The sequence below is a fragment of the Primulina tabacum genome, chromosome 6, assembly GCF_025594145.1.
Source record: "Primulina tabacum isolate GXHZ01 chromosome 6, ASM2559414v2, whole genome shotgun sequence".
NCBI lineage: Eukaryota > Viridiplantae > Streptophyta > Magnoliopsida > Lamiales > Gesneriaceae > Primulina > Primulina tabacum.
In genome coordinates, this window is record NC_134555.1 from 8,795,348 (window position 1) to 8,809,920 (window position 14,573).

Here is a 14,573-nt window from a genome sequence, read left to right on the forward strand (position 1 = left end):
CTAAAGTTAAACATCTTATTGGTGTATTAATAAAAGACTACTATTTTTATTCTCCTTAATTTTCTCCCTTCAATCCTCTCATATATCTAATTTTTCAATCACCCAACCAAATAATACAAAATATTTAATAATTACCATATATTATTAATATTTATTTTATATATTTTTCATTCGAAATAAATTAATTATTAAAAATTATAATAAATAATAATATATTTATAAATATACTTTCACGCAATGCTGTGAGTTGGATGTTAGTTTGTGAAATATCCAATACCGGCCCGTCTTCAACAACAAGTCATCACACATATAACTTTCAGATGGATGATAGTGGAGAGATATTGTACGTACATATTTTTTGAAATTAGTGATCTTTTGTGAAGTTCTCATGAATCAGCTTTGAACCAAAAATATATACGTACAATACCTCTCCACTATCATCCATCTGAAAGTTATCTGTGTGATGGCCTGTTGTTGAAGACGGGCCGATGTTGGATATTAACAAACTAACATCCAACTCACACGCATTGCGTGAAAGTATATTTATAAATATATTATTATTATTTATTATAATTTTTAATAATTAATTTAATTCGAATAAAAAATATAAAAATTTATAATATATGGTAATTATTAAATATTTTGTATTATTTGGTTGGATGATTGAAATATTAGAGATATGAGAGGATTGAAGGGAGAAAATTAAGGAGAATAAAAATAGTAGTCTTTTATTAATACACGAATAAGAGGTTTAACTTTAGCATATAGTATCGATAAAATTTACGCTGAATTATAATATTTTCATTCTATACCTAAATTTACATTGTTTATTTTCTATTTAAGCTATTATTATTAATTGAATTTCAATCACAACATAAAAATACAATAATATAATATATTATAGTGGAGTGAGGTGGAGCATCCGTGCTTTGTAAGCACGGTTAATGCTCCACCTCATTCTAATCCGTGCTCAAATTATGAACTTGATGATACCATTCACTGAGGACAAAGATGATCTATGTTCTTGGGTTTTTTATTATTAATTTAAAAATAAAAAAATATTTCGAAAATAATTTAAAATAAAATAATTTTGCAAAATTACTTTAATCCGTGCTTATATTTTTTTTATTTTTAAATTAATAATAAAAAACCCAAGAACATAATGAGATCATGTGGGGACCCGGACGTTAATTAAAGTTTTTTTAATCGTTCTTAGAATTAATCAATCAATTATAATAAACATGGTCTAAATTTTTTTTTTTTAAAATACAAAGCGGAAACGTTATGTAAATCAATCTGAATTACATATTATTATTAAATATAAAGATACAAGTTCTGTATTGTCTACAATAATCCAACTAGGTTCAACTACATATCAGTGCTGACTCCTAATTTATTTATGAGCCCGGATCTCCACGCTATCTAGTCCAGCCTTGTTCTCTTCTTGACCCTGATCATGTCCCACCTGTTGTCATGCACACATACAAACAAGACAACAGCCGGATAACTCCGGTGAGAATTACATTCCCAATATAAATCATGTATACATGCAATCATATAAATAATATAAAAGCATATAACAGATATTCATAACATGTATCAAAATCAGAACATGAATCAAATATTCGTAGCATGTATCATAATCCGAAACATGAATTAATATCAACAATAACCCTTACTCTAAACATGTACCATAATCAGGAACATAAATCAACATCAATCAATGAATCAATATTCGTAACTCTTAAACTCAGACTAGACTCAATCCTAGTCTAGGGATCCCGATTTCCAGACGTTTGCATTCCATATCAATCACCAGTAATAGAAAAAACTCCAATTTTATCCACATTGATAGGGTATCGATCACCAGTAATAGAAGAAACTCAAATTCTATCCACATCGTTTGCCAATCGTCCAGTGCCCTATACTGTGATAGACATTGGCACTTTCGCCAATTTACTATCTTGTGACATCGTGCAATGTGCCAGTGGCGATCCCGCCACTGTCAGGTACTTCTGTCACAAGATCACTCGACTAATACCTGTTTTCTATACATTCATAGAACAAGCATATCCAGTCAAATCAATGAACATAATAATAAGAAGTATGTGATTTAGGGAAACTCAAGTATATCATACTATACTCGAGTCGATCTCCCGGTACCACATTGACTTATATATTTCTCTTCTCGGTCTGACGAAGACGAAGTCTCAAACTCAGCTCTGTCCATCTTCAGTCTGACTCTGTCGAAGTCCTGGACTCACTGCCTATCTATATCAATCTGGCAATAACAATATCGAATATACTGTATTAATGTGTAACTCAATTCAAGACATAATCTGATCGATATCACGACACCATAATACAATCTCAATCAATACTGAATCTGATCAATATCAATTCACTGATGTTTCGACGGCATGATAATACAACCTCGATAACCCCGTCAATTTCAACATCACAGATATAATAATACGGCTCATAATCAATATCAGATAAAATTAGAACCTAATCGAATTCGGTTTCAACGGCATAACGGTACCATATAAATATACCACGCAATATAAATCAACAGATATCAATTCATGTAACTCATACTCGATAACAATACAAATTTGATATCAAATCTCAACCAAATCGACTCCGAAAATCATAACAAATACATACATAGTATGTTCTTCGATCTGACTTCAATTATATACTGAGTAGTATATCCAGGACACAATATATCAGTCAAATCATAATTCCCCCAATATCATAATCTCAAACGATATCAGAATTCAATAAAACTTACATCCCGTTGTAGCTGTCGTCGCTAGGAACACGATACCGAAGTCGGATTACAATTCGAACGGACGGATTTCTCGCGAATTGAATTTTACGATTAAGACTTGAAAAATCTCCCCAATCCTTCTCGGTTCTTCCTTTCCCTATTCTGAAGAATTTGAAGACTCTTGTACATATATATATATACACGTTGAATGTAAGGGGCAAGTGGCACTTTTTCATTCTGCATGACTCGCGCATATGCGCGCCCAAGCCCCGCGCATATGCGCGAGACCTATTGTCTCGGTGCATTACAACTCGCGCATATGCGCGCCTCCATCCCGCGCATGTGCGCCCAACTCTCTGCCTACCTCGCGCATGTGCGCGGCTCACGTCGCGCATGTGCGCGCAATGTTCTGTTATAGCTCCTTGGCTACTGGACACCTCGCGCATATGCGCGCCCTCACACCGCGCATATGCGCGGGGTCTTCTGCCCGAATCACGCATGTGTGCGCACTAGGTCGCGCATATGCGCGAATAGCACCTCCCTCGCACATATTTTCGCGTCTTTCCCGGCCTAATCCATTCCATCTATATTTACATCAATTAATCCATAAATCATTTCAGATTAATCTCCGATTACAATAAATAAAATCTCGGCATTACATTTCTCCCCCCCCTAAGATTCGATTTCGTCCCCGAAATCACAGGCAATCAAATCAGATAAAAAAAGAAATGTATAATAGAGGTTAATCAGAAAACTCATTGCAACGCAACAATTCTGAAATTTCAGTCTCATATCAGATTTTGTTTCCCAAATAGTTTCTTCAGTATCATAACGCCTCCATTGAACTTTCACAAACGGAATAGTCTTCTTTGATACCCTGACGACTTTATTGTATGTTCAACAGCAGAATAGTCTTCATTCTGGCTTATTCTTCTTTCCTGAATCTCTAACTCCACTCTGGAATATTAATGCAAGAAGTATAATCTCATAATACAACTTGAAGTAATTCTGATAGAATCGATCTCAGAACATTGGCTATACAACATCCGTATATACCAATTACCGACTCATAACAAATCAATATTATCCTCTATTATCAAATTTGGTACTCCCAGTCAAGGTTACATTCAATTTTTCCAGTTTTAAATATCAACAGTCATCATCCGACGTTGACATATTCAGTCTATTTATTCTGAGCTGTCTTCATTTTCCTCTGAATCAGTTTCAATTTCTTTTTCATATCTCTGATTCCATCCGATCCAATCTCAGGCATCTCGGAGATATTATTCTCATACGAAGGAAATCTACCGTCCTCACTGTACGATACCTGGACTGAAGCTATTTCAATACTCATATGATAGCTATTGTCGTACATTCATTCACAAAGTGACAACACATCGTCTCAACTAGTGCTAAAATCCAGCACTACAGTTCCTGGATATCCTCCAGTTTCAGGATAGTTGCTCCAACTATCTGTCGATTTATAAACGATAGGTGAAAGATCTTGTTGTATATTCTGCCAAAAGTACAAAATCAATCCAAATCATGGTATGATATAATCAATTTTGGCATTCAATATAATCTGATCCCTTTTTTCTGACATAAATCTCAGTCGTCTGTTCGTATCTGTACGTCATCCTGTACAACATCATATAGGCAGATTCAAGCAATCTGTTAATCATAATTACATCATAGCACAATCTTATCCAGATTTCAGTAATGTCGTCACACAATCCATAGAAATGCACTCCCATTTCTATTCAAGAATCGATAATCGATATAACCAATCTCCTGTTTTCCCCTGTCGGCAATCAGTACAAATTCTGTTACAACTGATTTCATCTGTTTTCCTAACATCAGTCAGTTCAAGTCAGTCTGCATTTTTCTATCATCAGAATAAATGTTGAATTAAAGATGGCGCATTTCTGATCATACCTGTCGTTTCAGATTCGAAATATTCGGCACAAACAAGTCGGTTATTCACATACAATACAGTATCACCTACCTGATATTCTGATCAATACCCTGTTCTGATTATCGAAACCGAGTTCTGAACATTCTGATCAAACTTCTGAACTGCTTTAATTCGCGAGTTTAGCTCTAATTCGGCTTGAACTGTATATACTCTCAACGGTTCCCAATAATCTGTATCACATCTTCGACGTTGTTTAGATCAACTGCTATATCATCTTCGGATTTAATGTCCCCCAAACAATATAATCTGTCTTTAATACTGTTTTAGAACAATAACAATTCTCAAGCAATTTCACAACAACAGTCACATATCATAATTTGCTAACCGCAGACAAATATGAATTTCTAACTTTTCTGCCATCGGTGTCGTCCTCAGTCACTGATCACGGCCTCAACTGTGTCAAGATCAATCGGTATACTATAATCGGATATTACATCCCACAAATACAATCTGTTTCAGTCAAAACTCTTATCTGAACAATTTCTGTATACACCAATTTCAGTTATCAGATCATTCAATACAAGGTATTCAATTTAGTCAGTCATATGCCACGAGTATATCACAAAATATCATAGATAAACTGGCATAAAATCATCAGAATACCTCTGAATACCGGATTCATCAACCCATAATCTGGACTGAAGTACTTTACAGAGAAACACACAATCAGATGTAATTTTCGATCAGTAAATCTTCTAACTGATATTTCAATTCTTTCAAATCAATCAGTATCATTCTATACGGACTTCTAAAATAAAACCAATACCTGGTATCAATTCAAGGCGGAATTCACTCTCTCTGATATAAGGCAAACCCGGAATCTTATCTGGAAAGACTTTAGCATTCTCCTGCTACTAGCAATTCAGCTCATGGTATGCCCAATTTCAGTAATCAACTGAATGCATAAGGAATAACTCCATTCCTTTCGAAATTCATCGAATCATAAATAATACTGACATCAAAGGAATTCAAAATCGAGAATCCTTACCTTACATCATTCATTCTTCGGCCATTTCAGGTCCGAATCTTACCATCTCCTGGTAAGAATCTATAATAGTTCTGTACTTGTCAACACATCAATATCAATAATGCAGTCAAAATCAGACAACACAAGTACAACACAGTATAACTCAATCTCATTCTCACTTCACTGCAGTATACGATATTTACAGAATTCACTGATGTCAATCTTCCCCCAAAAGATAAAGAAATCAATACTACAGTACATACAGACCCAACAGATCAAGCATCTATCAATACAATTCATTCAAAAATAATCGTAGAGCATGCCTTAGTATTTATCAATACATATGCAAACTAATCGCAAAAGAACAATTACCTGTCATTATACCATCAAGTGCATCCTGGGTCTGCTCCTCGGTCACCATAACCAGATGATTCTGCTCCTTGAGATCTTCGGAAATCTCTCAGTGTACATAATCTAGCAAAATGTCCTGGCTGACGACAAATGTGGCAACTTCCAGACACACCTCGGCATTGCTCTGTGGAATGTCTTCCTCCACAAGTGCTACAATAAACTCCAGTATAACTTGGGCTAGAACTACTGGAGCTAGATAAACTGCTCCCTAACTTCTTGAACTGCTTCTTTCGAGCTTTCAACTGTTCTTTCTTTTCACTACTGCTGCTACCAATCTCGATTCGAGGAGGTAGTTGCAGTGGTTCCGGTGTTGGAAGAATATACGAGGCTTCCTTTTGTCTCATCAGAACTATTTCTGCTCTTCTGGCTCTGTTCAGAGTATCAGCAAAGTTATTCGGTTGTTTCACATTCACCAATGTACGTATCTCTGGATTCAATCCCTGGATGAACTGATCAAACATAGCTGCATCATTTCTAGCCACGTGAGGGGCAAAACGTAGCAAGGTGAAAAACTGGGCCAAATACTCATCAATATTCAACTGACCCTGTCTCAGATTTGCAAACTCTGCACTTTTATCCTGTCTATATGATACGGGGAAGAATCTTTGATAGAATTCAACTTTAAATACTTTCCACGTAATCACTAGACCACGCTGTTCTAAAGCTTCTTTGGTTACCAGCCACCAACTCCTTGCGATTTCCCGTAACTGGTGCCCAATCAGTTTAACTCTACAATCATCTGTGAAACCCAGAAATTCAAATAGCATTTCTATATCCTCTAACCAATTCTCACAATCGACTGGTGTCTCAGTACCCTTCAGAATCGACGGTTGAAACGACTGAAACCTCGTCATCATTGTTTCCATCGGAGTTTCTGACACATCCATCTGATTACTCTAAGTACTACCCAATTCTCGAATTCTTCTCGGAGGTATATCTGATAATCACAAGAGTTAGCAATCACATGAGATAAATCCATCTCAGCCCTTTTTCTGATCAGCTTACCTCTGATCAAGAATTGGTTCTGATCCATTTTCAAATAATACACATTACCAAATCAACTCAGATATTCAGGTAACATGTATATTCCAAAACAGTAAAACATACTGCAATATTAACATATACAATGTAATTCAACATTATAATAAATCACATGCTAGCAATCACATGCAAGGAAATAAAACACATTCTACCCCGCTCACTAGCTTCTATCTCAGTCTCAAGAACCTACAGTTCTAGAACCTATTGTTCTGGAACCTAAAGCTCTGATACCACCTGTTGTGGGGACCCGGACGTTAATTAAAGTTTTTTAATTGTTCTTAGAATTAATCAATCAATTATAATAAACAGGGTCTAATTTTTTTTTAAAATACAAAGCGGAAACGTTATGTAAATCAATCTGAATTACATATTAAATATAAACATACAAGTCCTGTATTGTCTACAATAATCCAACTAGGTTCAACTACATATCAGTGCTGACTACTAATTTATTTCTGAGCTCGGATCTCCACGCTATCTAGTCCAGCCTTGTTCTCTTCTTGACCCTGATCCTGTCCCACCTGTTGTCATGCACACATACAAACAAGACAACAGCCGGATAACTCCGGTGAGAATTACATTCCCAGTATAAATCATGTATACATGCAATCATATAAACAATATAAAAGCATATAACAGATATTCATAACATGTATCAAAATCAGAACATGAATCAAATATTCGTAGCATGTATCATAATCCGAAACATGAATTAATATCAACAATAACCCTTACTCTAAACATGTACCATAATCAGGAACATAAATCAACATCAATCAATGAATCAATATCCGTAACTCTTAAACTCAGACTAGACTCAATCCTAGTCTAGGGATCCCGATTTCCAGACGTTTGCATTCCATATCAATCACCAGTAATAGAAGAAACTCCAATTCTATCCACATTGATATGGTATCGATCACCAGTAATAGAAGAAACTCCAATTCTATCCACATCGTTTGCCAATCGTCCAGTGCCCTATATGTGATAGACATTGGCACTTTTCGCCAATTTACTATCTTGTGACATCGTGCAATGTGCCCGTGGCGATCCCGCCACTATCAGGTACTTCTGTCACAAGATCACTCGACTAATACCTGCTTTCTATACATTCATAGAACAAGCATATCCAGTCAAATCAATGAACATAATAATAAGAAGTATGTGATTTAGGGAAACTTAAGTATATCATACTATACTCGAGTCGATCTCCCGGTACCACATTGACTTATACCTTTCTCTTCTCGATCTAATGAAGACGAAGTCTCAAACTCAGCTCTGTCCATCTATAGTCTGACTCTGTCGAAGTCTTGGACTCACTGCCTATCTATATCAATCTGGCAATAACAATATCGAATATACTGTATTAATGTGTAACTCAATTCAAGACATAATCTGATCGATATCACGACACCATAATACAATCTCAATCAATACTGAATCTGATCAATATCAATTCACTGATGTTTCGACGGCATGATAATACAGCCTCGATAACCCTGTCAATTTCAACATCACAGATATAATAATATGGCTCATAATCAATATCAGATAAAATCAGAACCTAATGGAATTCGGTTTTAACGGCATAATGGTACCATATAAATATACCACGCAATATAAATCAAAAGATATCAATTCCTGTAACTCATACTCGATAACAATACAAATTTGATATCAAATCTCAACCAAATCGACTCCAAAAATAATAACAAATACATACACAGTATGTTCTTCGATCTGACTTCAATTATATACTGAGTAGTATATCCAGGACACAATATATCAGTCAAATCATAATTCCCCCAATATCATAATCTCAAACGATATCAGAATTCAATAAAACTTACGTCCCGTTGTAGCTGTCGTCGCTAGGAACAGAATACCGAAGTCGGATTACAATTCGAACGGACGGATTTCTCGCGAATTGAATTCTACGATTAAGACTTGAAAAATCTCCCCAATCCTTCTCGGTTCTTCCTTTACCTGTTCTGAAGAATTTGAAGACTCTTGTACATATATATATATACACGTTGAATGTAAGGGGCAAGTGGCACTTTTTCATTCTGCATGACTCGCGCATATGCGCGCCCAAGCCCCGCGCATATGCGCGAGACCTATTGTCTCGGTGCATTACAACTCGCGCATATGCGCGCCTCCATCCCGTGCATGTGCGCCCAACTCTCTGCCTACCTCGCGCATGTGCACGGCTCACGTCGCGCATGTGCGCGCAATGTTCTGTTATAGCTCCTTGGCTACTGGACACCTCGCGCATATGCGCGCCCTCATGCCGCGCATATGCGTGGGGTCTTCTGCCCGAATCGCGCATGTGTGCGCACTAGGTCGCGCATATGCGCGAATAGCAACTCCCTCGCACATATTTTTGCGTCTTTCCCGGCCTAATCCATTCCATATATATTTACATCAATTAATCCATAAATCATTTCAAATTAATCTCCGATTACAATAAATAAAATCCCGGCATTACAGATCATCTTTGTCCCCAGTGGCTGGTATCATCAAGTTCATAATTTGGTATGATTTGTACATTGACTCTATTTTCTATATTCTTCATTTCCCACATAGTTTACAAAATATTGAAATGAGCTTTATGTTTCTTTTCCTAAATGTTATTCTTCTAAATTTTTAACTAAGAAATGAAGGTTACAGACATTCAAACAAAATTTTGTGCTTCCTTCATAATTTTAAGGGAGATTTTTTTAAATAAACTTCACAAATTACTATAATCAATTTTAGTCTTCAGTTAAACTAATTTACTAAAATAGTCTTTTTATCATATCAAATTACATAGATATCCCCTATCATTTAAACTCTATTCACCATCAATTTCTTCATCTCAAACTCTTTATTTGATTTTCGCAATTTCTCAAATAATTTTATGAATTCCATACATTTGGACATAGAGTGGTGATAATTTGAGATAATTCTTTTGTCGAGTATCATTTTTATGCATTTTATTTTTTTGAAGGTTTTTTGTGCATACTCATAAATTGTTAGCATGGAATAAAGTAGAGATTTAATTGAGACCATCAGATTTTTTGTTTATATTTGTGTAAACTCACATTGATGTAATTATTACGTTTCATAATCATTGTGATTGGTAATTTTGTTTATATTATTTTAGATGAGCAACAATCGTAATTAAAATATTATAACCTTGGTGGTTTCGTATGCACTAATTCAAACTAACAATTCATAATTTTATTAAAATATGTTTATTAATATAAATAAGTAGTATTAAAAAATTTAATATATTATAAATTAAATAAAACAGAACAAATGTTAAATACTCTCTTAAAGAGAAATAATAGATAATTAAACAAATGAATCACGAAAATGGAACATGTGTGTTCATAGAAAAAATGTATTTTAGGATTTTTTAATTAAATAAGACATAATGCAAAATGTGTAATAAAGAAGGCCATTTTTAAAATCATGACTTTGAAATATACTAGAATAATCAATTTTCCTAATTTTAAGGATCCAAAACTGTGTTACACAGAAACTAACATAGGATAATCATGTATAGTTATATTATCAAGTGCTATAGTCTTTGGATCTTGCGCCATGATGTAAGAATTGTGTTCTGCACATAAGGTGCACAAACAGGGATATATGGATATTGTAGGTTGACATTTGTTGGAACATCTTGATTTTGATGTTAACAAAACTTGTTATTTTGTTACTAATGAACTTAAGTAAGTGTGCAGTTAGCTGAATGTAACTGAAGCTATCGAAGAATGCAAACTGAAAGTACCAACTGATTAATCGAACTGAACCAGTTCAACTGATGAATCGTAAAACAGTTCAACTTATTGTCCAGCTGATAGGTGGTTCAGCAGAAGACCTTCAGAAGCCTGGCCAGCTGATGAAGAGTTCAACTGATGAAGAGCCCAGCTGACCAGTTCAACTGAAAGAGTGAAATCAGTTCAACTGACGAGTCAACTGATTTCACCAGCTCAACTGAAGACCAGTTCAGATGACCAGTTCAGAGCATCGGTTAGTACCAATCAGTTGCAGAACACGACAAGCTTATTCAATGGAATCCAACTGTGCAGCTTATTCAATAGAATCCAGCTGTGCACAAAGGTACAAAAGCAATTGTCAAGTCAAAGGACAATAATAGACGTTGCATCAGTGTTTAAAGCCAAAACGTTCCAGAATGGTTATCGGAAAGTACAAGACAAATATCAAGGAACGAATACAATAATTGAGTCTCACTGTACGATCAAACTTGCACCTATAAATAGAAGATGAAGCTTAGTGAAAAATATAGAACAATAAGAGTGAGTAAAGAAGAAGGGCAATCAAAAAGCCTTATCAGCTTATAAGAAGTAATTAGCCCAATTGTGAGGGAACACTTCAACGTGTTATCAGCTTAGTATAGAAGCTCTTTTCCCTCAGTGCGTGAGAACACCTTCTCGGTGTATTCATTGTTCAGTTCTCACACACTATCACTCACATATATCAGATAGTAGAGCTTAAAAGATCAGTTGAGTGAGTTTTACACAAAGACGTAAAACTTTTGAATGTAGTCTTTGACACACAGACGTTAAACAAGTGTTGGCTGGAAGGTGTTGCCTTCAGTCTAGACTAGGAGTTCAGTTAGACAGTAGAGTAAGTCCTAAGCTGAGTGGGTTTCTACAAGATGTTATATAAATCAATGTCTTCTAGTGTAGCCTACCCGAGGAGGTAGAAGAGGTGACGTAGGAGCAGTTGAAGTCTCCGAACATCCATAAACATATCTTATGTGCTTAACTGTTTAACTATCGTTTTCAAACTGATTTGATCAGTTCGAGCTGTTATCAGTTCAATTATCACCATAATTGAACTGATATATGCAAGAACTAGTCCATTTATATCAGTTAATCACTTTACACAAGTTAAAAGCTTTAAAACTGACGAAGGATTATTTCGAGTATTTTCCGCTAGATATAAAATCAAACTCGATCTAATTCATTTGTGTTTATATTTTTAGATAACGAGCTATTGCAGCTCATTGAGAATATCATGTTTGAAGCACCCTCAAAGGTGCCCCAACCGATCCCATCAACATTGCTGATGCTTGCAATGATTACTATTGGATTTAATTGCATAGCTCTTGTTTTTGGTGATTGAGTAAATTTCAACATCATGGGATCTGATGTGAATGTTCTGAAGACTTAATAAGACTTCATAACTCATTGCGTACTTCTTTCTGCCACCGAACATAGAGATATACAACTGAGAGAGCTTGTATTCATACCTGATTATGTATGCTAGATGCTAATGTCCAACAATCTCTGTGATTATGAGGAGGATAAGATATCAATTAACCACAATTGGGTCAATCCCTACAACATGTCTTGGGTGGTATGGACATTATCGAAACAACTATTCAGACAAAAATTAAAGTGTTTTATTATAATGCATTAGGATTCACTGCTCTTATGGTATCTCCTCTCTTCAGTGGGATTTGCTTTTGAGGGAATATCGCGAGGCTAGGTGATACATTGAAGATATCAAGGACATATGTGATGATTTTGAAGGGTTGTTCCAGAAAAATCTTGCAGCTAATGCAGGTATGCATTTTATTTTTCTCAGCCTATGAGAATCAATTCTTGAAAAGTTTCAATCACTGTGTGCACTAATCTTTAAGATATTAAGGACATCACACGATAAGAATACAAGTGCAACAACCATAAATGCTTGCATTCCATGCATGCAATTTATCGTCATTATTGATAGAAAAACCAATTATACCACATTAACACATTAAAATTCAAAAAGCATGCACCGACAAACACATTTTAATTTGTAGTAATTCAATCAATACCTGACTACATCATTTTTCTACTTTTTTTGGGTGTTTCTAACGCACCACTTATTTGACTCCAGAAGTGTGGTCTCTGTTTGTAGTAATTTCTTGAAATTGTTTGTGCGTCATAATTTGGAATAAATTTTAATATTTAGCAGTGATTTTACTGTGATAAGTTATCCTAGATGGAGTTGTATTTCCTTGTAGGAATGGATTTTAACGATTTTTCATCTTCATGATTCGGTTTGCCTTTGCCAATCTGATCTTACTTCACCAAATAACAAGCGACGGTGGAGATATGCACTGGAATTCATCTCAAATGACTCAGACTATTCTTTCCAATCTGAAAAGTATCCAAGAAATTGCTTTGAACATGAAATCGGTGGACACATGGGAAAATCAACGTCTACCGTTACATTTTAGGGAAACCGTATATTGAGTATCAAATGTTTATTGAGTTTTGCAATGATCTGGGGGGAACTTATGAAACAGTATTCGACCATTGTAACATGAATGATAATCTTAAACGAACCTTACTGGAAAAAGGTCGATTTAATCTTTCCGACTTTTTGGGTTCTCATATTTGTAGTCCTGATGACCTTGTTAGATTTGTGGACTATATATGCTTACAAAGTCGTTGGAACTGAAATTTGATGATTCTGTTGCAGTCATGGTTCGCTGTCGCGGTCGCGGAGATCGGAACGGATGCTACCGTTCCAGTTACAATGAAATTTCGCGGAACTGTCGCGGAACGGGTATTTAAAAAAATATTATAAATATATAAAAATTAAAAATTTTGGAAAATATTTACAAATATAAAAATTAAAATAAATATCATTTAAATAGATTATTTGATGTAAATAAGAAATTTAATTTGGCGACGGTTTTATCCAAACAATGCATGTGCTCAAAATTGCATTATTTGTACTACAAAGCAAAGAGACGACGTGCAATAGGACCTACAATTGCATTATTTGTACTAGAAAGCAAAGATACGTGCATTATTAAATCCGTCGCTGATTCGGATTTAAAACCGTCGCTAAATTTAGCGACGGTTTTAATTAAACCGTCGCCGACGGTTTTATCGGCGACGGGTTTAATAAAACTGTCGCTACATACATAAAACCGTCGCTACTAGCGATAGTTCTTAACATAACCGTCGCGAATTGCGTTCCGGTTCCGTTCCAAGCTTGGCCCGTTCCGTTTTCCCGTTAAATTGCCGTTCTTCATGCATGGAACGCCGACCCACATCATATACCTCCAAACACCGGAACTCCGTCAAGGTAGGTAGCGTTTCGATTCCGGAACGGCCGTTCCAATCCCGTTTCGGCAAACCATGGTTGCTGTAGATTATTAAGCAGTTCAAATGTTGTAGTCAGTTGACTTGTATAAAAACCAGCATCACTAATGTAATTTCATGTTTGAAATGACCCTTTTTGCAAACAAATCAGTGAATTTTTATTGACAAAAACTTGTGTGAGACGGTCTCACGGGTCGTATTTTGTGATACGAGTCTCTTATTTGGGTCATCCATGAAAAAAGTATTACTTTTTATGCTAAGAGTATTACATTTTATTGTGAATATCGA

General features: G+C 35.4%; 1 long non-coding RNA gene across 1 annotated transcript in view; it reads left to right on the plus strand.

The window, feature by feature from the left end:
- LOC142549106 (uncharacterized) overlaps nt 1-13,648 on the plus strand; it is a 31,777-nt gene extending 18,129 nt beyond the window's left edge. The window contains exons 4-6 of the long non-coding RNA XR_012821062.1: nt 12,451-12,540; nt 12,638-12,749; nt 13,193-13,648. This is a non-coding gene — a long non-coding RNA (uncharacterized LOC142549106). The remainder of the gene's footprint in view (nt 1-12,450; nt 12,541-12,637; nt 12,750-13,192) is intronic.
- The last annotated feature ends 925 nt before the right edge of the window (nt 13,649-14,573 follow it).